The sequence below is a fragment of the Bombina bombina genome, chromosome 2 (genome assembly GCF_027579735.1).
Source record: "Bombina bombina isolate aBomBom1 chromosome 2, aBomBom1.pri, whole genome shotgun sequence".
Classification (NCBI taxonomy): Eukaryota; Metazoa; Chordata; class Amphibia; order Anura; family Bombinatoridae; genus Bombina; species Bombina bombina.
In genome coordinates, this window is record NC_069500.1 from 1,281,421,420 (window position 1) to 1,281,444,721 (window position 23,302).

Sequence of the window (23,302 nt, forward strand, 5' to 3'; positions counted from 1 at the left end):
AAAAAAAAAGACATTAAACACAATTTTTTTTTCTTTCATGATTCAGACAGAACGCGATTTTAAACAACTTTCCAATTACATCTATTATCTAATTTGTTTTGTTGTCTTGATATCTTTTGTTGAAAAGGATACCTTGGTAGAACCAGGTGCTGCTGATTGGTGGCTGCACATATATGCCTCATGTTATTGGCTCACCTAATTCATTTAGCTAGTTCCTAGTAGTACATTGCTGCTTCTTCAAAAAAGTATAACGAGAGAATGAAGCAAATGAATTAATAGAAGTAAATTGGAGTTGTTTAAAATTGTATTCTCTATCTGGATCATGGACGAAAAATGTTGGATTTAATGTCCCTTTAATTTCTGATTTCTACAGTATGCCTGTATAAAAATGAGTCGACCTATACAGTACCTTGTATATCCCAATGTTGCTCCTTAATTTTAAAAAATATGAATCTTTCAGAAAATGAGCAATACCTAAAACTAAGCGTTAAAGGGACATGAAACCCAAAATTGTTTCTTTCATGTTTAAAATTGTATGCTCAATCTGGGTGAACTTTACAATTTACTTCTATTATCTGATTTTCTTCATTCTCTTGATATTCTTTGTTGAAAGGAATACATAGGTAGGCTCAGGAGCAGCAGTGCAATACTGGCAGCTAGCTGCTGATTGGTGGCTGGGCATAAATGCCTTTTTATATGAGGGATTCAGCTAGCTCCCAGTAGTGCAGTGCTGAATGTAGCAAAATAGATAATTGATGTTTATTAAAGGTACATGAAATGCAAAATTATTATTTCATGACTCAGATAAAAAATACCATTTTTAAAAAGTTTTCAATTTACAGCGATTATCAAATTTGCTTTGTTCTTTTGTTATTCTTTGTTGAAGAGATATCTAGATAGGCAGCATGCACATGTCTGGAGCACTGCATGACAGGAAATAGTGCTGCCATCTAGTGCTCTTGCTAATGTATAACATTGTTGTAAAACTGCTGCCATATAGTGCTGCAGATACGTGCACGCTTAACAAAGGATAACAAGAAAGCAGAAAATTTGATAATAATAAAAGTAAATTGGAAAGTTGTTTAAAATTGTATGATTTATCTGAATCATGAAAAAAAAAGTGTTTCATGTCCCTTTAATCATGATGTTCTGTTTAGAGAGTAAATATAACCGCATCAAATAGCCAATTGCACAATTAAACGTATTGCCCGAAGAATGCTGGATTATTTATTTATACTTCTGGGAACATGACTGTATTTATCTATGCCCTTAGTCGTGCTTACTGAAGTAAGTTAGCTCCTATTCATATACATTACCATAAACGCTTCCCTTCACCCCCCATTGTTTATCAGCTCTCTTTGTTTAGCCTCTGTTTCCTTCTACATTAGTTGTAAAGTGACTTCCTGTTTCACACTCCTGTATTGTACCCAGTTATGGTGCATTGATGGCCAAACAATTGCTTTTACCTTTTAAAATCACTTGAAAGCTATAGGTCTAGGTCTGAGATCTCCTGTATTTGATTAGAGGTTACTAGCAAACAAGTAGCCTCACTGTAGTTCATTTTGTTGAATGTGTATTGTTAGAACCACCCTCTGATTGCCAGCTGGCGGCCATTTTATTTCAATGACGACTTATCAAGGAACCAGATTTCATTATCCGAAGCATAAAATGCTCCTTTACAAAGATTAGTCTGGGTAACAAAAATGGAAAGCTTTTAGAGCACAGAATGAAGGGATGTGATCTCTCCCTCAGTGTGTATTAACAAAATGGTGCTATAGTGTTCCTTATGCTTATCTTAAAGGGACACCCAAGTCAAAATAAACTTTTATGATTCAGAAAGAGCATGCAATTTTAAAGGGATAGTCAACCAAAAAAATAGTTTTGTTGTATCTATAAAGTTTCCATAGATCGTTTTTTACAAATGTAGCACAGTTTTTACATATATTCCGTTTTCAAGTTAAAGCACTTTTGGTGCCGCTGCCGTTTAAAAATGTCTGTCTGGCTTCACCCCTTTTTCGTCATCAGTGACATCATGATCTTTTTGTGATCCCTGTAATTTTTCTATCTTCCTTGTAACCGGCTTTAGCGCATGCGCAATGCGTCTATTGTAGGGAACTTTTTCACACAGGAACAAAAACGCTGTGAAAAAAGTTTCCCTTCAGTAGCCTGATTAGTAAAACACATGCAAATCCTTTAACAGGTCCCCACTAGTGGTTGATAACGGGGAATAGAGTGGTTGGTCACCTAGGGAGGGGGAAATATGCTCTCATTTAGTAAAGATACAGACTGTGAGGCCAAAAAGTTATCCCTGACAAATTGATCAGGTGAGAGAATTGGAGTGTGAGGTGTCGATTCAAAACACTCCTCCGGAACAGAACTGTTGTTTATGAAAGAATTCGGGCTCAGAAATTTTATCTGTGGCATGAACTGTCTGGACACGGGGGTCACTGCAAGCTGTGTTTATTGGGCATTAAATCTGGCATTAAAAGTGTTAATAGCAGAACACTTCATTTAACACACAAGAGTATTCATGGGAAGTATGGATGAGACAGGAGCCCTCTGCATTCCTGTGAAAACCTTATTTTGCCAGAAAACAGCACTTCCCCTGGGCTGCAAACCAGACTGAGCACAGAGAGCAAAACACCTGCCCTCTGTGGGGACACAGACCATCTGTTGCACACTTTGTCACTGAAAGTCCATTTCTCCTCAATATGGAGGTCAGTCTGAGTCCTAGACGTAGTCTCTTTATATTCTGTGGTGCACAGTACAGAGTAGGTTTTGGACCTCCACAGTGAGCCTGGGGTGTAATCCTGCAGTTTGGTTGCCAGTGGGCTAACCTGGAGGGCAGGTGCTTTGCTCTCTGTGCTCAGTCTGGTTTGCAGCCCAGGAGAAGTGCTATTTTCTGGCAAAATAAGGTTTTCACAGGAATGCAGAGGGCTCCTGTCTCGTCCATACTTCCCATGAATACTCTTGTGTGTTAAATGAAGTGTTCTGCTATTAACACTTTTAATGCCAGATTTATTGCCCAATTAACACAGCTTGCATTGACCCCCAATGTGTCACTTGTACCCCAAATATTTTCCGTGAGTATGCAGTGCATACTACCCTGTCTCCTGATACATTTTTTAAAGCACAACTCCAGTCTAAGACTGAATCTCAAACACGTCAGTTTCTCTACAGCAGAATCTAATTATTGCTCAGCAAAAGGAAGTTTATCAGTCTCTAGTTCAAGCACGCACTCTCCTGCTTCTAGATCAGTGTCCAGACAGTTCATGCCACAGAGAAAAATTCTGAGCCCGAATTCTTTCATAAACAGTTCTGTTCCGGAGGAGTGTTTTGAATCGACACCTCACACTCCACATCTCTCACCTGATCAATTTGTCAGGGATAACTTTTTGGCCTCACAGTCTGTATCTTTACTAAATGAGAGCATATTTTCCCCCTCCCTAGGTGACCAGCCACTCTATCCCCCTTTTCACTCACTGTCCCTTCCCCGGGTATCAACCATTTGTGGGGACCTGTTAAAAGATTTGCATGTGTTTTTTACTAATCTGGCTTTTAAAGGGGAACTTTTTTCACAGCGTTTTTGTTCCTGTGTCAAAAAGTTCCTCTTCAGTACAATAGGCGCATTGCGTATGCGCTAAAGCCGGTTACAAGGAAGATAGAAAAATTACAGGGATCACAAGAAGATAATGATGTCACTGATGACGAAAAAAGGGGCAGAGCCAGACGGACATTTTTAAATGGCAGCGGCGCCAAAAGTGCTTTAACTTGAAAACGGAATATATGTAAAAACTGGGGCTACATTTGTAAAAAAATATCTATGGAAACTTTATAGATAAAACTTAAAACTATTTTTTGGTTGACTGTCCCTTTAAGACACTTTTCAATTTAATTCTATTATCACATTTTGCACAGTCTTCTTATATGCACACTGTCTATGGAACAAGATCTACTGAGTATATGCATACGTATACTAGTCTGTGATTGGCTGCTGTCTGTCACGTGATACAGGGGGCTAGAAATGGGAGAAAAAATAAATTTGCCAGAAAAAAATCTACTGTTCATTTGAAATTCAGAGTAAGTGTTAAATCACAGTCTCTTTATTACGTACGTGTTAATTATGCAATTTTACTGCATTTAGTGGTCTTTCAGTGAAACAGAATGTTTCATATAACTCCAATGTAAATGACAATCTATACTACAGGGCATATGTGCAAAATATGATGGGACATTTTTTAGTACCAGTGCAATCTCAACTGATCCCTTCTGTACTTAAAGGGACATGAAACCCACACATTTTCTTTCATGATTCAGATATAGAACACAATTTAAAAAAAAAAAGTTTCAAATGTACTTCTATTTTTTAAATTTGCTTTGTTTTGTTATTCTTTGTTGAAGAGATACCTAGACAGGTAGCGTGCACATGTTGAGCGCTACATGACAGGAAATAGTGCTCTTGCTAATGTATAACATTCTTGCAAAACTTCTGCCATATAGTGCTGCAGACACGTGCACACTCCTGAGCTTACCGTCCTGCTTTTCAACAAAGGATAACAAGAAAATGTGATCATGGAAGTACATTGGAAAGTTGTTTAGAATTGTATGGTCTATCTGAATCATGAACGAAGAATGTTTTATAAGAAAGAGCCATTCTCATAAAAATATTGTTTGTCAGTGAATCCAAAACAATGTCTGGAAAGCACGGCCTAAAATATAATTGAACTAATATAATGTATTCCGTTAGGGCACGTTTACACATTTTCCTCTCTTTAAGCTAGAAGTAGAGCAATTCAATATCCTCATCATGTGCCTAAACACTGCTTGCCAGTGCCAGGGTCATTTTGTTAGTAGAATCTAAGTGAATATAAAGAGAAAAATATTTTGTAAAAAAACGCAAATAACTTACTTGTTTTCTTGCAAAATTAGCACTTAGAATTTCTCAGTGTAGCCCCTGCCCCCAGTGTTTTAAGAGCAGGGGATTTTCGAAACTGTAGTTTTCTGCTGTCAGTTCTGGGCATGAGCAAATCTGACTGTTATCTGGTCTCTTCACTAGCCTAGAGGTTTTATAACTTCAGGCTAAGATAAAACTTCCTGCAAATATCTCCTCCTCCTTGTAGGGCTGTGTCATGAAGCTTAAATGTAATGTAAAAAAAAAAGAAATAAAGGTAAATTTAATTTAAATAGATGAATAATACACATTGCAAGTATTTCTAATATGTATAAGCAACTGCTTAGTGTTTTTTTATTACGATAATGAAATGGACTGTTTAAAGGGACATAAAGCCCACATTTTTTCTTCATGCTTTAGGTAGAAAATAAAATTTTAAACAACTTTATTTACTTCTATTATCATATTGTCTTGATTTTCTTGTTATCCTTTTTTGAAAAGCTGAAATGTAAGCTCAAGAGTGTGCACGTGTCTGCAGCACTATATGGCAGCAGTTCTACATAAACAAGACCACTATGTGCACGCTACCTACCTAGGTATCAATTCAACAAAGAATAACATGAGAATTAAATAAATTTGACTTTTTAAAAATTGTATTCTCTATCTGAATCATCAAAGAATTTTTTTTTGGTTTAACGTTCTTTTTAATACTTCAATGTATTCTCACTGGTCAGTTTCTGCTGGAGTGTATTTGTTTGCAAACAGCTCCTTTTTATCTATATTTGTCATTTAAAATAGCTTACTACTACCTGTAAAACCCACCACCTACACTAAAAATTTAAATAAATGTATTGTCTTTAGAAAAACTATGTAATCAGGAAACAGCAGTGCTCTATCTCACGTGCTAATTTCTTAGACCTTGAAGACTGCCTCTAATCTGAAAGCATTTTGACAGTTTTTCACCACTAGAGGGCATTAGTTCATGTGTTTCATATAGATAACATTGAGCTCAGGCACGTGAAGCTCCTAGGAGTCAGCACTGATTGGCTAAAAAATGCAAGTCTGTCAAAAGAAGTGAAATAATGGGGCCAGTTTGCATAGGCATAGATACAAGGTAATCGCAGAGGTAAAAAGTGTATTTATATAACTGTGTTGGTTATGCAAAATTGGGGAATGGGTAATAAAGGGATTATCTACTATTTTAAACAACAACAATTCTGGAGTTTACTGTCCCTTTAAGATTGCTGTGACAATTGTGAGCTAGGGGAGGGAAGAGAGCTGTTTTAGGGGGGTCAGGGAGGGATCAGGGGGTGGAATGTGTCAGGTGGGAGGCTGATCTCTTCACTGAAGCTAAAATTAATCCTACAAGCTACCTAATTAACCTTTCACTGTTGGGCATAATACAAGTGTGGTGCGTAGCAGCATTTAGCTGTCTTCTAATTACCATAAAGCAATGCCAAAGCCATATATGTCTATTTCTGAACAAAGGGGATCCCAGAGAAGCATTTACAACCATTTGTGCCATAATTGCACAAGCTGTTTATAAATAATTTCAGTGAGAAACCTTAAGTTTGTGAAAATGAACCTTTTTTTTTTATTATTTGATCACATTTGGCAGTGAAATGGTGGCATGAAATATACCAAAATGGACCTAGATCAATACTTTGGGTTGTCTACTACACTAAAACTAAAATTAACCCTACAAGCTCCCTATTTAACCATTTCACTACTGGGCATAATACACGTGGGGCGCAGCGGCTTTCTAATTAACAAAAAGCAATGTTAAAGCAATATATGTCTGCGATTTCTGAACAAAGGGGATCCCAGAAAAGTTTTTACGATTTGTGCCATAATTGCACAAGTTGTTTGTAAATAATTTCAGTGAGAAGCCTAAAGTTTGTGAAAAAGTGAAAAAAAAATTATTTGATCGCATTTGGCGGTGAAATGGTGGCATGAAATATACCAATATGGGCCTAGATCAATACTTTGGGTGGTCTACTAAAAACAAATACATACATGTGAAGGGTTATTCAGGGATTCCTGACAGATATCAGTGTTCCAATGTAACTATCGCTAATTTTTAGGGGAAAAAATGGTTTGGAAATAGCAAAGTGCTACTTATTGCCCTATAACTTACAAAGAACATGTAAACTCAGGACAAAATTTAGAAACTTTTTAGCATGGGTGTTTTTTGGTGGTTGTAGATGTGTAACGGATTTTGTGGGTCAAAGTTAGAAAAAGTGTGTTTTGTTTTTTTTCCCATTTTTTTTATCATATTTTATAAAAAAAAATCGATAGTAAATTATAGGATTTGATGAAAATAATAGTATCTTTAGAAAGTCCATTTAATGGCGAGAAAAACGCTATATAATATGTGTGGGTACAGTAAATGAGTAAGAGGAAAATTACAGCTAAACATAAACACAGCAGAAATGTAAAAATAGCACTGTTCCCAAACGGTCAGAAAATTGAAAAGTGCTGTGGTCACTAAGGGGTTAAAGACAAAGGCACATTTTCCTGTACATGTAATACTCTGCAGTAGGTTTAACAAGGCATTTGGGAAACAGGTATCATAGTACAGTGTCCCTTTAAATTACAGGAAAGGGGGAAAATCGATAATAAAAAGTATATTACATAGTTGTTTCACTTCACATAAATAAACATTTTATACAAAATATGTTTCTTTAAGAGTTAAAAAGCACATATAATATTTTCTCAATCTGTAGAAAGGGCTTATTAATAGGAGGGACATTTAGAGGTTCAATTGGTTGCTGAAAGACCTCAGATTATTATCGTCAAACAGATTAAAATACTGACCCTTGAGGAATTTATTAAGCAGGAAATTAAGCTACAAATAACCACTTCCTTGTGTAGTCAGGTGCGACCAGTGGGCTTTGATCTGTACGTTTGACTGGCTGGGAGCCAATAAAGTGCTGTAGCACTATTTCAGCTTCTGTAGGATATAGCACTATTTCAGCTTCTGTGGGATATAGCACTATTTCAGCTTCTGTGGGATATTGCACTATTTCAGCTTCTGTGGGATATAGCACTATTTCAGCTTCTGTGGGATATAGCACTATTTCAGCTTCTGTGGGATATAGCACTATTTCAGCTTCTGTGGGATATAGCACTATTTCAGCTTCTGTGGGATATAGCACTTGTTCAGCTTCTGTAGGATATAGCACTTGTTCAGCTTCTGTAGGATATAGCACTTGTTCAGCTTCTGTGGGATATAGCACTTGTTCAGCTTCTGTGGGATATAGCACTATTTCAGCTTCTGTGGGATATAGCACTATTTCAGCTTCTGTGGGATATAGCACTTGTTCAGCTTCTGTGGGATATAGCACTTGTTCAGCTTCTGTGGGATATAGCACTTGTTCAGCTTCTGTGGGATATAGCACTTGTTCAGCTTCTGTGGGATATAGCACTTGTTCAGCTTCTGTGGGATATAGCACTTGTTCAGCTTCTGTGGGATATAGCACTTGTTCAGCTTCTGTGGGATATAGCACTTGTTCAGCTTCTGTGGGATATAGCACTTGTTCAGCTTCTGTAGGATATAGCACTATTTCAGCTTCTGTGGGATATAGCACTATTTCAGCTTCTGTGGGATATAGCACTATTTCAGCTTCTGTGGGATATAGCACTATTTCAGCTTCTGTAGGATATAGCACTTGTTCAGCTTCTGTGGGATATAGCACTTGTTCAGCTTCTGTGGGATATAGCACTTGTTCAGCTTCTGTGGGATATTGCACTTGTTCAGCTTCTGTGGGATATTGCACTTGTTCAGCTTCTGTGCGATATAGCACTTGTTCAGCTTCTGTGGGATATAGCACTATTTCAGCTTCTGTAGGATATAGCACTATTTCAGCTTCTGTGGGATATAGCACTATTTCAGCTTCTGTGGGATATAGCACTTGTTCAGCTTCTGTGGGATATAGCACTATTTCAGCTTCTGTGGGATATAGCACTATTTCAGCTTCTGTGGGATATAGCACTTGTTCAGCTTCTGTGGGATATAGCACTATTTCAGCTTCTGTGGGATATAGCACTATTTCAGCTTCTGTAGGATATAGCACTATTTCAGCTTCTGTGGGATATAGCACTATTTCAGCTTCTGTGGGATATAGCACTTGTTCAGCTTCTGTGGGATATAGCACTATTTCAGCTTCTGTGGGATATAGCACTATTTCAGCTTCTGTGGGATATAGCACTTGTTCAGCTTCTGTGGGATATTGCACTTGTTCAGCTTCTGTGGGATATAGCACTTGTTCAGCTTCTGTGGGATATAGCACTATTTCAGCTTCTGTGGGATATAGCACTATTTCAGCTTCTGTGGGATATTGCACTTGTTCAGCTTCTGTGGGATATAGCACTATTTCAGCTTCTGTGGGATATAGCACTCGTTTAGCTTCTGTGGGATATAGCACTATTTCAGCTAATGTGGGATATTGCACTTGTTCAGCTTCTGTGGGATATTGCACTTGTTCAGCTTCTGTGGGATATAGCACTCGTTTAGCTTCTGTGGGATATAGCACTATTTCAGCTTCTTTGGGATATAGCACTTGTTCAGCTTCTGTAGGATATAGCACTTGTTCAGCTTCTGTGGGATATAGCACTTGTTCAGCTTCTGTGGGATATAGCACTATTTCAGCTTCTGTGGGATATAGCACTTGTTCAGCTTCTGTGGGATATAGCACTATTTCAGCTTCTGTGGGATATAGCACTATTTCAGCTTCTGTGGGATATAGCACTATTTCAGCTTCTGTGGGATATAGCACTTGTTCAGCTTCTGTGGGATATAGCACTTGTTCAGCTTCTGTGGGATATAGCACTTGTTCAGCTTCTGTGGGATATAGCACTATTTCAGCTTCTGTGGGATATAGCACTTGTTCAGCTTCTGTGGGATATAGCACTTGTTCAGCTTCTGTGGGATATAGCACTTGTTCAGCTTCTGTGGGATATAGCACTTGTTCAGCTTCTGTGGGATATAGCACTTGTTCAGCTTCTGTAGGATATAGCACTATTTCAGCTTCTGTGGGATATAGCACTATTTCAGCTTCTGTAGGATATAGCACTATTTCAGCTTCTGTGGGATATAGCACTATTTCAGCTTCTGTGGGATATAGCACTTGTTCAGCTTCTGTGGGATATAGCACTTGTTCAGCTTCTGTGGGATATAGCACTTGTTCAGCTTCTGTGGGATATTGCACTTGTTCAGCTTCTGTGGGATATTGCACTTGTTCAGCTTCTGTGGGATATTGCACTTGTTCAGCTTCTGTGCGATATAGCACTTGTTCAGCTTCTGTGGGATATAGCACTATTTCAGCTTCTGTAGGATATAGCACTATTTCAGCTTCTGTGGGATATAGCACTATTTCAGCTTCTGTGGGATATAGCACTATTTCAGCTTCTGTGGGATATAGCACTATTTCAGCTTCTGTGGGATATAGCACTATTTCAGCTTCTGTGGGATATAGCACTATTTCAGCTTCTGTGGGATATAGCACTATTTCAGCTTCTGTGGGATATAGCACTATTTCAGCTTCTGTGGGATATAGCACTATTTCAGCTTCTGTGGGATATAGCACTATTTCAGCTTCTGTGGGATATAGCACTATTTCAGCTTCTGTGGGATATAGCACTATTTCAGCTTCTGTGGGATATTGCACTTGTTCAGCTTCTGTGGGATATAGCACTATTTCAGCTTCTGTGGGATATAGCACTCGTTTAGCTTCTGTGGGATATAGCACTATTTCAGCTTCTGTGGGATATAGCACTTGTTCAGCTAATGTGGGATATTGCACTTGTTCAGCTTCTGTGGGATATTGCACTTGTTCAGCTTCTGTGGGGTATAGCACTCGTTTAGCTTCTGTGGGATATAGCACTATTTCAGCTTCTTTGGGATATAGCACTGTTTCAGCTTCTGTGGGATATAGCACTATTTCGGCTTCTGTGGGATATAGCACTCGTTTAGCTTCTGTGGGATATAGCACTATTTAAGCTTCTGTGGGATATAGCACTATTTAAGCTTCTGTGGGATATAGCACTATTTCAGCTTCTGTGGGATATAGCACTATTTCAGCTTCTGTGGGATATAGCACTATTTCAGCTTCTGTGGGATATAGCACTTGTTCAGCTTCTGTGGGATATAGCACTCGTTTAGCTTCTGTGGGATATAGCACTATTTCAGCTTCTGTGGGATATAGCACTTGTTCAGCTTCTGTGGGATATAGCACTTGTTCAGCTTCTGTGGGATATAGCACTATTTCAGCTTCTGTGGGATATAGCACTTGTTCAGCTTCTGTGGGATATAGCACTTGTTCAGCTTCTGTGGGATATAGCACTTGTTCAGCTTCTGTGGGATATAGCACTTGTTCAGCTTCTGTGGGATATAGCACTATTTCAGCTTCTGTGGGATATAGCACTATTTCAACTTCTGTGGGATATAGCACTATTTCAGCTTCTGTGGGATATAGCACTATTTCAGCTTCTGTAGGATATAGCACTATTTCAGCTTCTGTGGGATATAGCACTATTTCAGCTTCTGTGGGATATTGCACTTGTTCAGCTTCTGTGGGATATAGCACTATTTCAGCTTCTGTAGGATATAGCACTATTTCAGCTTCTGTGGGATATAGCACTATTTCAGCTTCTGTGGGATATAGCACTATTTCAGCTTCTGTGGGATATAGCACTATTTCAGCTTCTGTGGGATATAGCACTATTTCATCTTCTGTGGGATATAGCACTATTTCAGCTTCTGTGGGATATAGCACTATTTCAGCTTCTGTGGGATATAGCACTATTTCAGCTTCTGTGGGATATAGCACTATTTCAGCTTCTGTGGGATATAGCACTATTTCAGCTTCTGTGGGATATAGCACTATTTCAGCTTCTGTGGGATATAGCACTATTTCAGCTTCTGTAGGATATAGCACTATTTCAGCTTCTGTAGGATATAGCACTATTTCAGCTTCTGTGGGATATAGCACTATTTCTCCAACATAGGTGTGTCCGGTCCACGGCGTCATCCTTACTTGTGGGATATTCTCTTCCCCAACAGGAAATGGCAAAGAGCCCAGCAAAGCTGGTCACATGATCCCCCCTAGGCTCCGCCTTCCCCAGTCATTCTCTTTGCCGTTGTACAGGCAACATCTCCACGGAGATGGCTTAGAGTTTTTTAGTGTTTAACTGTAGTTTTTATTATTCAATCAAGAGTTTGTTATTTTAAAATAGTGCTGGTATGTACTATTTACTCTGAAACAGAAAAGAGATGAAGATTTCTGTTTGTAAGAGGAAAATGATTTTAGCAACCGTTACTAAAATCGATGGCTGTTCCACACAGGACTGTTGAGAGGAATTAACTTCAGTTGGGGGAACAGTGAGCAGACTTTTGCTGCTTGAGGTATGACACATTCTAACAAGACGATGTAATGCTGGAAGCTGTCATTTTCCCTATGGGATCCGGTAAGCCATTTTATTACAGACAGTAAATAAGGGCTTCACAAGGGCTTTTTAAGACTGTAGACATTTTCTGGGCTAAATCGATTTATATATAAACATATTTTATACTCCATAGCCTTGAGGAATTATTTTAATCTTGGGAATTTTGTAAAATAACCGGCAGGCACTGTATTGGACACCTTATTCTCTAGGGGCTTTCCCTAATCATAGGCAGAGTCTCATTTTCGCGCCTGTATTGCGCACTTGTTTTTGAGAAGCATGACATGCAGATGCATGTGTGAGGAGCTCTGATACATAGAAAAGACTTTCTGAAGGCGTCATTTGGTATCGTATTCCCCTTTGGGCTTGGTTGGGTCTCAGCAAAGCAGATACCAGGGACTGTAAAGGGGTTAAATATAAAAACGGCTCCGGTTCCGTTATTTTAAGGGTTAAAGCACTTGTTCAGCTTCTGTGGGATATAGCACTATTTCAGCTTCTGTGGGATATAGCACTATTTCAACTTCTGTGGGATATAGCACTATTTCAGCTTCTGTGGGATATAGCACTATTTCAGCTTCTGTAGGATATAGCACTATTTCAGCTTCTGTGGGATATAGCACTATTTCAGCTTCTGTGGGATATTGCACTTGTTCAGCTTCTGTGCGATATAGCACTTGTTCAGCTTCTGTGGGATATAGCACTATTTCAGCTTCTGTAGGATATAGCACTATTTCAGCTTCTGTGGGATATAGCACTATTTCAGCTTCTGTGGGATATAGCACTATTTCAGCTTCTGTGGGATATAGCACTATTTCAGCTTCTGTGGGATATAGCACTATTTCAGCTTCTGTGGGATATAGCACTATTTCAGCTTCTGTGGGATATAGCACTATTTCAGCTTCTGTGGGATATAGCACTATTTCAGCTTCTGTGGGATATAGCACTATTTCAGCTTCTGTGGGATATAGCACTATTTCAGCTTCTGTGGGATATAGCACTATTTCAGCTTCTGTGGGATATAGCACTATTTCAGCTTCTGTAGGATATAGCACTATTTCAGCTTCTGTAGGATATAGCACTATTTCAGCTTCTGTGGGATATAGCACTATTTCTCCAACATAGGTGTGTCCGGTCCACGGCGTCATCCTTACTTGTGGGATATTCTCTTCCCCAACAGGAAATGGCAAAGAGCCCAGCAAAGCTGGTCACATGATCCCCCCTAGGCTCCGCCTTCCCCAGTCATTCTCTTTGCCGTTGTACAGGCAACATCTCCACGGAGATGGCTTAGAGTTTTTTAGTGTTTAACTGTAGTTTTTATTATTCAATCAAGAGTTTGTTATTTTAAAATAGTGCTGGTATGTACTATTTACTCTGAAACAGAAAAGAGATGAAGATTTCTGTTTGTAAGAGGAAAATGATTTTAGCAACCGTTACTAAAATCGATGGCTGTTCCACACAGGACTGTTGAGAGGAATTAACTTCAGTTGGGGGAACAGTGAGCAGACTTTTGCTGCTTGAGGTATGACACATTCTAACAAGACGATGTAATGCTGGAAGCTGTCATTTTCCCTATGGGATCCGGTAAGCCATTTTATTACAGACAGTAAATAAGGGCTTCACAAGGGCTTTTTAAGACTGTAGACATTTTCTGGGCTAAATCGATTTATATATAAACATATTTTATACTCCATAGCCTTGAGGAATTATTTTAATCTTGGGAATTTTGTAAAATAACCGGCAGGCACTGTATTGGACACCTTATTCTCTAGGGGCTTTCCCTAATCATAGGCAGAGTCTCATTTTCGCGCCTGTATTGCGCACTTGTTTTTGAGAAGCATGACATGCAGATGCATGTGTGAGGAGCTCTGATACATAGAAAAGACTTTCTGAAGGCGTCATTTGGTATCGTATTCCCCTTTGGGCTTGGTTGGGTCTCAGCAAAGCAGATACCAGGGACTGTAAAGGGGTTAAATATAAAAACGGCTCCGGTTCCGTTATTTTAAGGGTTAAAGCTTCCAAATTTGGTGTGCAATACTTTTAAGGCTTTAAGACACTGTGGTGAAATTTTGGTGAATTTGAACAATTCCTTCATACTTTTTCGCAATTGCAGTAATAAAGTGTGTTCAGTTTAAAATTTAAAGTGACAGTAACGGTTTTATTTTAAAACGTTTTTTGTACTTTGTTATCAAGTTTATGCCTGTTTAACATGTCTGAACTGCCAGATAGACTGTGTTCTGAATGTGGGGAAGCCAAGGTCCCTTCTCATTTAAATAGATGTGATTTATGTGACACAAAATTTAGAGAAAATGATGCCCAAGATGATTCCTCAAGTGAGGGGAGTAAGCATGGTACTGCATCATCCCCTCCTTCGTCTACACCAGTCTTGCCCACACAAGAGGCCCCTAGTACATCTAGCGCGCCAATACTCCTTACTATGCAACAATTAACGGCTGTAATGGATAATTCTATCAAAAACATTTTAGCCAAAATGCCCACTTATCAGCGAAAGCGCGACTGCTCTGTTTTTAGAAAATACTGAAGAGCATGAGGACGCTGATGATATTGTTTCTGAAGGGCCCCTACACCAGTCTGAGGGGGCCAGGGAGGTTTTGTCTGTGGGAGAAATTTCAGATTCAGGGAAAATTTCTCAACAAGCTGAACCTGATGTGATTACATTTAAATTTAAGTTGGAACATCTCCGCGCTCTGCTTAAGGAGGTGTTATCCACTCTGGATGATTGTGAGAATTTGGTCATCCCAGAGAAACTATGTAAAATGGACAAGTTCCTAGAGGTCCCGGGGCCCCCCGAAGCTTTTCCTATACCCAAGCGGGTGGCGGACATTGTAAATAAAGAATGGGAAAGGCCCGGTATACCTTTCGTCCCTCCCCCCATATTTAAAAAATTGTTTCCTATGGTCGACCCCAGAAAGGACTTATGGCAGACAGTCCCCAAGGTCGAGGGGGCGGTTTCTACTCTAAACAAACGCACCACTATACCCATAGAAGATAGTTGTGCTTTCAAAGATCCTATGGATAAAAAAATTAGAAGGTTTGCTTAAAAAGATGTTTGTTCAGCAAGGTTACCTTCTACAACCAATTTCATGCATTGTCCCTGTCACTACAGCCGCGTGTTTCTGGTTCGATGAGCTAGAAAAGGCGATCACTAGTAATTCTCCTTCTTATGAGGAGATTATGGACAGAATCCGTGCTCTCAAATTGGCTAATTCTTTCACCCTAGACGCCACTTTGCAATTGGCTAGGTTAGCGGCGAAAAATTCTGGGTTTGCTATTGTGGCGCGCAGAGCGCTTTGGTTAAAATCTTGGTCAGCGGATGCGTCTTCCAAGAACAAATTGCTTAACATTCCTTTCAAGGGGAAAACGCTGTTTGGCCCTGACTTGAAAGAGATTATCTCTGATATCACTGGGGGCAAGGGCCACGCCCTTCCTCAGGATAGGTCTTTCAAGGCCAAAAATAAACCTAATTTTCGTCCCTTTCGTAGAAACGGACCAGCCCCAAGTGCTACGTCCTCTAAGCAAGAGGGTAATACTTCTCAAGCCAAGCCAGCCTGGAGACCAATGCAAGGCTGGAACAAGGGAAAGCAGGCCAAGAAACCTGCCACTGCTACCAAGACAGCATGAGATGTTGGCCCCCGATCCGGGACCGGATCTGGTGGGGGGCAGACTCTCTCTCTTCGCTCAGGCTTGGGCAAGAGATGTTCTGGATCCTTGGGCGCTAGAAATAGTCTCCCAAGGTTATCTTCTGGAATTCAAAGGGCTTCCCCCAAGGGGGAGGTTCCACAGGTCTCAATTGTCTTCAGACCACATAAAAAAAAAAAAAAAAAAAACAGGCATTCTTACATTGTGTAGAAGACCTGTTAAAAATGGGAGTGATTCATCCTGTTCCATTAGGAGAACAAGGGATGGGGTTCTACTCCAATCTGTTCGTAGTTCCCAAAAAAGAGGGAACATTCAGACCAATCTTAGATCTCAAGATCCTAAACAAGTTTCTCAAGGTTCCATCGTTCAAAATGGAAACCATTCGAACAATTCTTCCTTCCATCCAGGAAGGTCAATTCATGACCACGGTGGATTTAAAGGATGCGTATCTACATATTCCTATCCACAGGGAACATCATCGGTTCCTAAGGTTCGCATTCCTGGACAAGCATTACCAGTTCGTGGCACTTCCGTTCGAATTAGCCACTGCTCCAAGGATTTTCACAAAGGTACTAGGGTCCCTTCTAGCGGTGCTAAGACCAAGGGGCATTGCAGTAGTACCTTACTTGGACGACATTCTGATTCAAGCGTCGTCCCTTCCTCTAGCAAAGGCTCACACGGACATTGTCCTGGCCTTTCTCAGATCTCACGGATGGAAAGTGAACGTAGAAAAGAGTTATCTATCTCCGTCAACGAGGGTTCCCTTCTTGGGAACAATAATAGAACAGACTTGTCTCCGACGATACAAGTAAATCAGAGGACCAGAGATTCACTCCGTTGGTGGCTGTCCCTGGACAATCTGTCACAGGGGATGAGCTTCCGCAGACCAGAGTGGGTCATTGTCACGACCGACGCCAGTCTGATGGGCTGGGGCGCGGTCTGGGGACCCCTGAAAGCTCAGGGTCTTTGGTCTCGGGAAGAATCTCTTCTACCGATAAATATTCTGGAACTGAGAGCGATACTCAATGCTCTCAAGGCTTGGCCTCAGCTAGCAAAGGCCAAGTTCATACGGTTTCAATCAGACAACATGACGACTGTTGCGTACATCAACCATCAGGGGGGAACAAGGAGTTCCCTGGCGATGGAAGAAGTGACCAAAATCATTCAATGGGCGGAGACTCACTCCTGCCACTTGTCTGCAATCCACATCCCAGGAGTGGAAAATTGGGAAGCGGATTTTCTGAGTCGTCAGACATTACATCCGGGGGAGTGGGAACTCCATCCGGAAATCTTTGCCCACATTACTCAACTGTGGGGCATTCCAGACATGGATCTGATGGCCTTTCGTCAGAACTTCAAGGTTCCTTGCTACGGGTCCAGATCCAGGGATCCCAAGGCGACTCTAGTAGATGCACTAGTAGCACCTTGGACCTTCAAACTAGCTTATGTATTCCCGCCGTTTCCTCTCATCCCCAGGCTGGTAGCCAGGATCAATCAGGAGAGGGCATCGGTGATCTTGATAGCTCCTGCGTGGCCACGCAGGACTTGGTATGCAGACCTGGTGAATATGTCATCGGCTCCACCATGGAAGCTACCTTTGAGACGAGACCTTCTTGTTCAGGGTCCGTTCGAACATCCGAATCTGGTTTCACTCCAACTGACTGCTTGGAGATTGAACGCTTGATCTTATCAAAGCGAGGGTTCTCAGATTCTGTTATTGATACTCTTGTTCAGGCCAGAAAGCCTGTAACTAGAAAAATTTACCACAAAATATGGAAAAAATATATCTGTTGGTGTGAATCTAAAGGATTCCCTTGGGACAAGGTAAAAATTCCTAAGATTCTATCCTTTCTTCAAGAAGGATTGGAGAAAGGATTATCTGCAAGTTCCTTGAAGGGACAGATTTCTGCCTTGTCTGTGTTACTTCACAAAAAGCTGGCAGCTGTGCCAGATGTTCAAGCCTTTGTTCAGGCTCTGGTTAGAATCAAGCCTGTTTACAAACCTTTGACTCCTCCTTGGAGTCTCAATTTAGTTCTTTCAGTTCTTCAGGGGGTTCCGTTTGAACCCTTACATTCTGTTGATATTAAGTTATTATCTTGGAAAGTTTTGTTTTTGGTTGCAATTTCTTCTGCTAGAAGAGTTTCAGACTTATCTGCTCTGCAGTGTTCTCCTCCTTATCTGGTGTTCCATGCAGATAAGGTGGTTTTACGTACTAAACCTGGTTTTCTTCCGAAAGTTGTTTCTAACAAAAACATTAACCAGGAGATAGTCGTGCCTTCTTTGTGTCCGAATCCAGTTTCAAAGAAGGAACGTTTGTTGCACAATTTGGATGTTGTTCGCGCTCTAAAATTCTATTTAGATGCTACAAAGGATTTTAGACTAACATCTTCCTTGTTTGTTGTTTATTCTGGTAAAAGGAGAGGTCAAAAAGCAACTTCTACCTCTCTCTCTTTTTGGATTAAAAGCATCATCAGATTGGCTTATGAGACTGCCGGACGGCAGCCTCCTGAAAGAATCACAGCTCATTCCACTAGGGCTGTGGCTTCCACATGGGCCTTCAAGAACGAGGCTTCTGTTGATCAGATATGTAAGGCAGCGACTTGGTCTTCACTGCACACTTTTACCAAATTTTACAAGTTTGATACTTTTGCTTCTTCTGAGGCTATTTTTGGGGAGAAAGGTTTTGCAAGCCGTGGTGCTCCCTCCCTTCATCCGTGTCCTAAAGCTTTGGTATTGGTTCCCACAAGTAAGGATGACGCCGTGGACCGGACACACCTATGTTGGAGAAAACAGAATTTATGTTTACCTGATAAATTACTTTCTCCAACGGTGTGTCCGGTCCACGGCCCGCCCTGGTTTTTTAATCAGGTCTGATAATTTATTTTCTTTAACTACAGTCACCACGGTATCATATGATTTCTCCTATGCAAATATTCCTCCTTTACGTCGGTCGAATGACTGGGGAAGGCGGAGCCTAGGAGGGATCATGTGACCAGCTTTGCTGGGCTCTTTGCCATTTCCTGTTGGGGAAGAGAATATCCCACAAGTAAGGATGACGCCGTGGACCGGACACACCGTTGGAGAAAGTAATTTATCAGGTAAACATAAATTCTGTTTTTAGCTTCTGTGGGATATAGCACTATTTCAGCTTCTGTGGGATATAGCACTATTTCAGCTTCTGTGGGATATAGCACTATTTCAGCTTCTGTGGGATATAGCACTTGTTCAGCTTCTGTGGGATATAGCACTTGTTCAGCTTCTGTGGGATATAGCACTATTTCAGCTTCTGTGGGATATAGCACTATTTCAGCTTCTGTGGGATATAGCACTATTTCAGCTTCTGTGGGATATAGCACTTGTTTAGCTTCTGTGGGATATAGCACTATTTCAGCTTCTGTGGGATATAGCACTATTTCAGCTTCTGTGGGATATAGCACTATTTCAGCTTCTGTGGGATATAGCACTATTTCAGCTTCTGTAGGATATAGCACTTGTTCAGCTTCTGTGGGATATAGCACTTGTTCAGCTTCTGTGGGATATAGCACTATTTCAGCTTCTGTAGGATATAGCACTTGTTCAGCTTCTGTGGGATATAGCACTATTTCAGCTTCTGTGGGATATAGCACTATTTCAGCTTCTGTGGGATATAGCACTATTTCAGCTTCTGTGGGATATAGCACTATTTCAGCTTCTGTGGGATATAGCACTATTTCAGCTTCTGTAGGATATAGCACTATTTCAGCTTCTGTGGGATATAGCACTATGTCAGCTTCTGTGGGATATAGCACTATTTCAGCTTCTGTGGGATATAGCACTATTTCAGCTTCTGTGGGATATAGCACTATTTCAGCTTCTGTGGGATATAGCACTATTTCAGCTTCTGTGGGATATAGCACTATTTCAGCTTCTGTGGGATATAGCACTTGTTCAGCTTCTGTGGGATATTGCACTTGTTCAGCTTCTGTGGGATATAGCACTATTTCAGCTTCTGTGGGATATAGCACTATTTCAGCTTCTGTGGGATATTGCACTTGTTCAGCTTCTGTGGGATATAGCACTATTTCAGCTTCTGTGGGATATAGCACTTGTTCAGCTTCTGTGGGATATAGCACTATTTAAGCTTCTGTGGGATATAGCACTATTTAAGCTTCTGTGGGATATAGCACTATTTAAGCTTCTGTGGGATATAGCACTATTTAAGCTTCTGTGGGATATAGCACTATTTCAGCTTCTGTGGGATATAGCACTATTTCAGCTTCTGTGGGATATAGCACTTGTTCAGCTTCTGTGGGATATAGCACTTGTTCAGCTTCTGTGGGATATAGCACTCGTTTAGCTTCTGTGGGATATAGCACTATTTCAGCTTCTGTGGGATATAGCACTTGTTCAGCTTCTGTGGGATATAGCACTATTTCAGCTTCTGTGGGATATAGCACTTGTTCAGCTTCTGTGGGATATAGCACTTGTTCAGCTTCTGTGGGATATAGCACTTGTTCAGCTTCTGTGGGATATAGCACTATTTCAGCTTCTGTGGGATATAGCACTATTTCAGCTTCTGTGGGATATTGCACTTGTTCAGCTTCTGTGGGATATAGCACTATTTCAGCTTCTGTGGGATATAGCACTTGTTCAGCTTCTGTGGGATATAGCACTATTTAAGCTTCTGTGGGATATAGCACTATTTAAGCTTCTGTGGGATATAGCACTATTTAAGCTTCTGTGGGATATAGCACTATTTAAGCTTCTGTGGGATATAGCACTATTTCAGCTTCTGTGGGATATAGCACTATTTCAGCTTCTGTGGGATATAGCACTTGTTCAGCTTCTGTGGGATATAGCATTTGTTCAGCTTCTGTGGGATATAGCACTCGTTTAGCTTCTGTGGGATATAGCACTATTTCAGCTTCTGTGGGATATAGCACTTGTTCAGCTTCTGTGGGATATAGCACTATTTGAGCTTCTGTGGGATATAGCACTTGTTCAGCTTCTGTGGGATATAGCACTTGTTCAGCTTCTGTGGGATATAGCACTTGTTCAGCTTCTGTGGGATATAGCACTATTTCAGCTTCTGTAGGATATAGCACTATTTCAGCTTCTGTGGGATATAGCACTATTTCAGCTTCTGTGGGATATAGCACTATTTTAGCTTCTGTGGGATATAGCACTATTTCAGCTTCTGTGGGATATAGCACTATTTCAGCTTCTGTGGGATATAGCACTATTTCAACTTCTGTGGGATATAGCACTATTTCAGCTTCTGTGGGATATAGCACTATTTCAGCTTCTGTAGGATATAGCACTATTTCAGCTTCTGTGGGATATAGCACTATTTCAGCTTCTGTGGGATATAGCACTTGTTCAGCTTCTGTGGGATATAGCACTTGTTCAGCTTCTGTGGGATATAGCACTATTTCAGCTTCTGTGGGATATAGCACTTGTTCAGCTTCTGTGGGATATAGCACTTTTTCAGCTTCTGTGGGATATAGCACTTTTTCAGCTTCTGTGGGATATAGCACTATTTCAGCTTCTGTGGGATATAGCACTTGTTCAGCTTCTGTGGGATATAGCACTATTTCAGCTTCTGTGGGATATAGCACTATTTCAGCTTCTGTGGGATATAGCACTATTTCAGCTTCTGTAGGATATAGCACTATTTCAGCTTCTGTAGGATATAGCACTATTTCAGCTTCTGTGGGATATAGCACTATTTCAGCTTCTGTGGGATATAGCACTATTTCAGCTTCTGTGGGATATAGCACTATTTCAGCTTCTGTAGGATATAGCACTATTTCAGCTTCTGTGGGATATAGCACTATTTCAGCTTCTGTGGGATATAGCACTATTTCAGCTTCTGTGGGATATAGCACTATTTCAGCTTCTGTGGGATATAGCACTTGTTCAGCTTCTGTGGGATATAGCACTATTTCAGCTTCTGTGGGATATAGCACTTGTTCAGCTTCTGTGGGATATAGCACTATTTCAGCTTCTGTAGGATATAGCACTATTTCAGCTTCTGGGGGAGATAGCACTCGTTCAGCTTCTGGGGGAGATGGCACTCGTTCAGCTTCTGGGGGAGATAGCACTCGTTTACCTGAAATCAGGTATGCATCGTCAGAAAATGCATACAGGAGAGAAAGCATTTATAGTAACTTGTATTAAAGCTGTATTTAACTTATTTGCATGATAAATGATACTATACCATAAAGATTCTGTGTTTGGTACAGAAAGGGTCCCTCACATTAGTTAGGACTTGTCTTGATATAATGCATGTTTAAAACTTACCTTTTTTATAACATTTAAGTGATTAGAATTTGTAAACATTTGTTTGTTTTTTTTAATTAAAATTGTTCCATATTTTGTTTTATTTGTCGTGCACTATTGACTTTATAATTAAATATAGATATTAATACCATCATAACGAATAATATTTTAACAAGAAATGTTAGATTCGTTTAGTTTTTAGGTTACAACTGTTCTGTATTTAAATGTCTCTGTCAGGGATGGCCAACTAGTGGCCCTCTGCACTCATTTTTGGGGCCCTGAGAAAAAAGCAGAGCTAAGAATGTGTGGTATAGTTTTTGTGGCATCGTAAAAGGAGAACTAAAATGTGTATGTGTGTGAGGGCATTGGGTGTGTAAACAATGTCCTCTGGACGCGAGAACAGCAGACAGAGGGTGCCCTGCAACCTTACCTAAATTTCGCCCGGCACCATTAGACTTTTTTAGGAAAATATAATTATTTGTTTATTAGCCATACATTCATTGGTGTCCTTAAAGGGACATAAAACCAAACATTTTTTTCTTTCATGATTCATATAGAACATACAATGTTAAGCAACTTTCCATTTTATTTCTATTATCACATTGTCTTAGTTTTCTTGTTTCCTTTGTTGAAAAGCAGGAAGGTAAGCTCAGGAGGGTGCTCGTATCTGCAGCACTATATGGCAGCAGTATAAACAATGTTATACATTAGCAAGAGCACTAGATGGCAGCAGTATAAACAATGTTATACATTAGCAAGAGCACTATATGGCAGCAGTATAAACAATGTGATACATTAGCAAGAGCACTAGATGGCAGCAGTATAAACAATGTGATACATTAGCAAGAGCACTAGATGGCAGCCGTATAAACAATGTGATACATTAGCAAGAGCAGTAGATGGCAGCCGTATAAACAATGTTATACATTAGCAAGAGCAGTAGATGGCAGCACTATTTCCTGTCATGTAGCTCCCCAGACGTGTTAAAGCTCGATATCTCTTAAACAAAGAATAACATAAGAACAAAGCAAATTTGATAATAGAAGTAAA

General features: G+C 40.2%; 1 protein-coding gene across 1 annotated transcript in view; it reads left to right on the forward strand.

Moving 5' to 3' along the window:
• The window catches only part of ADGRA3 (adhesion G protein-coupled receptor A3), a 197,882-nt gene that overhangs the window by 83,745 nt on the left and 90,835 nt on the right, over positions 1–23,302 (forward strand). The window lies entirely within an intron of this gene.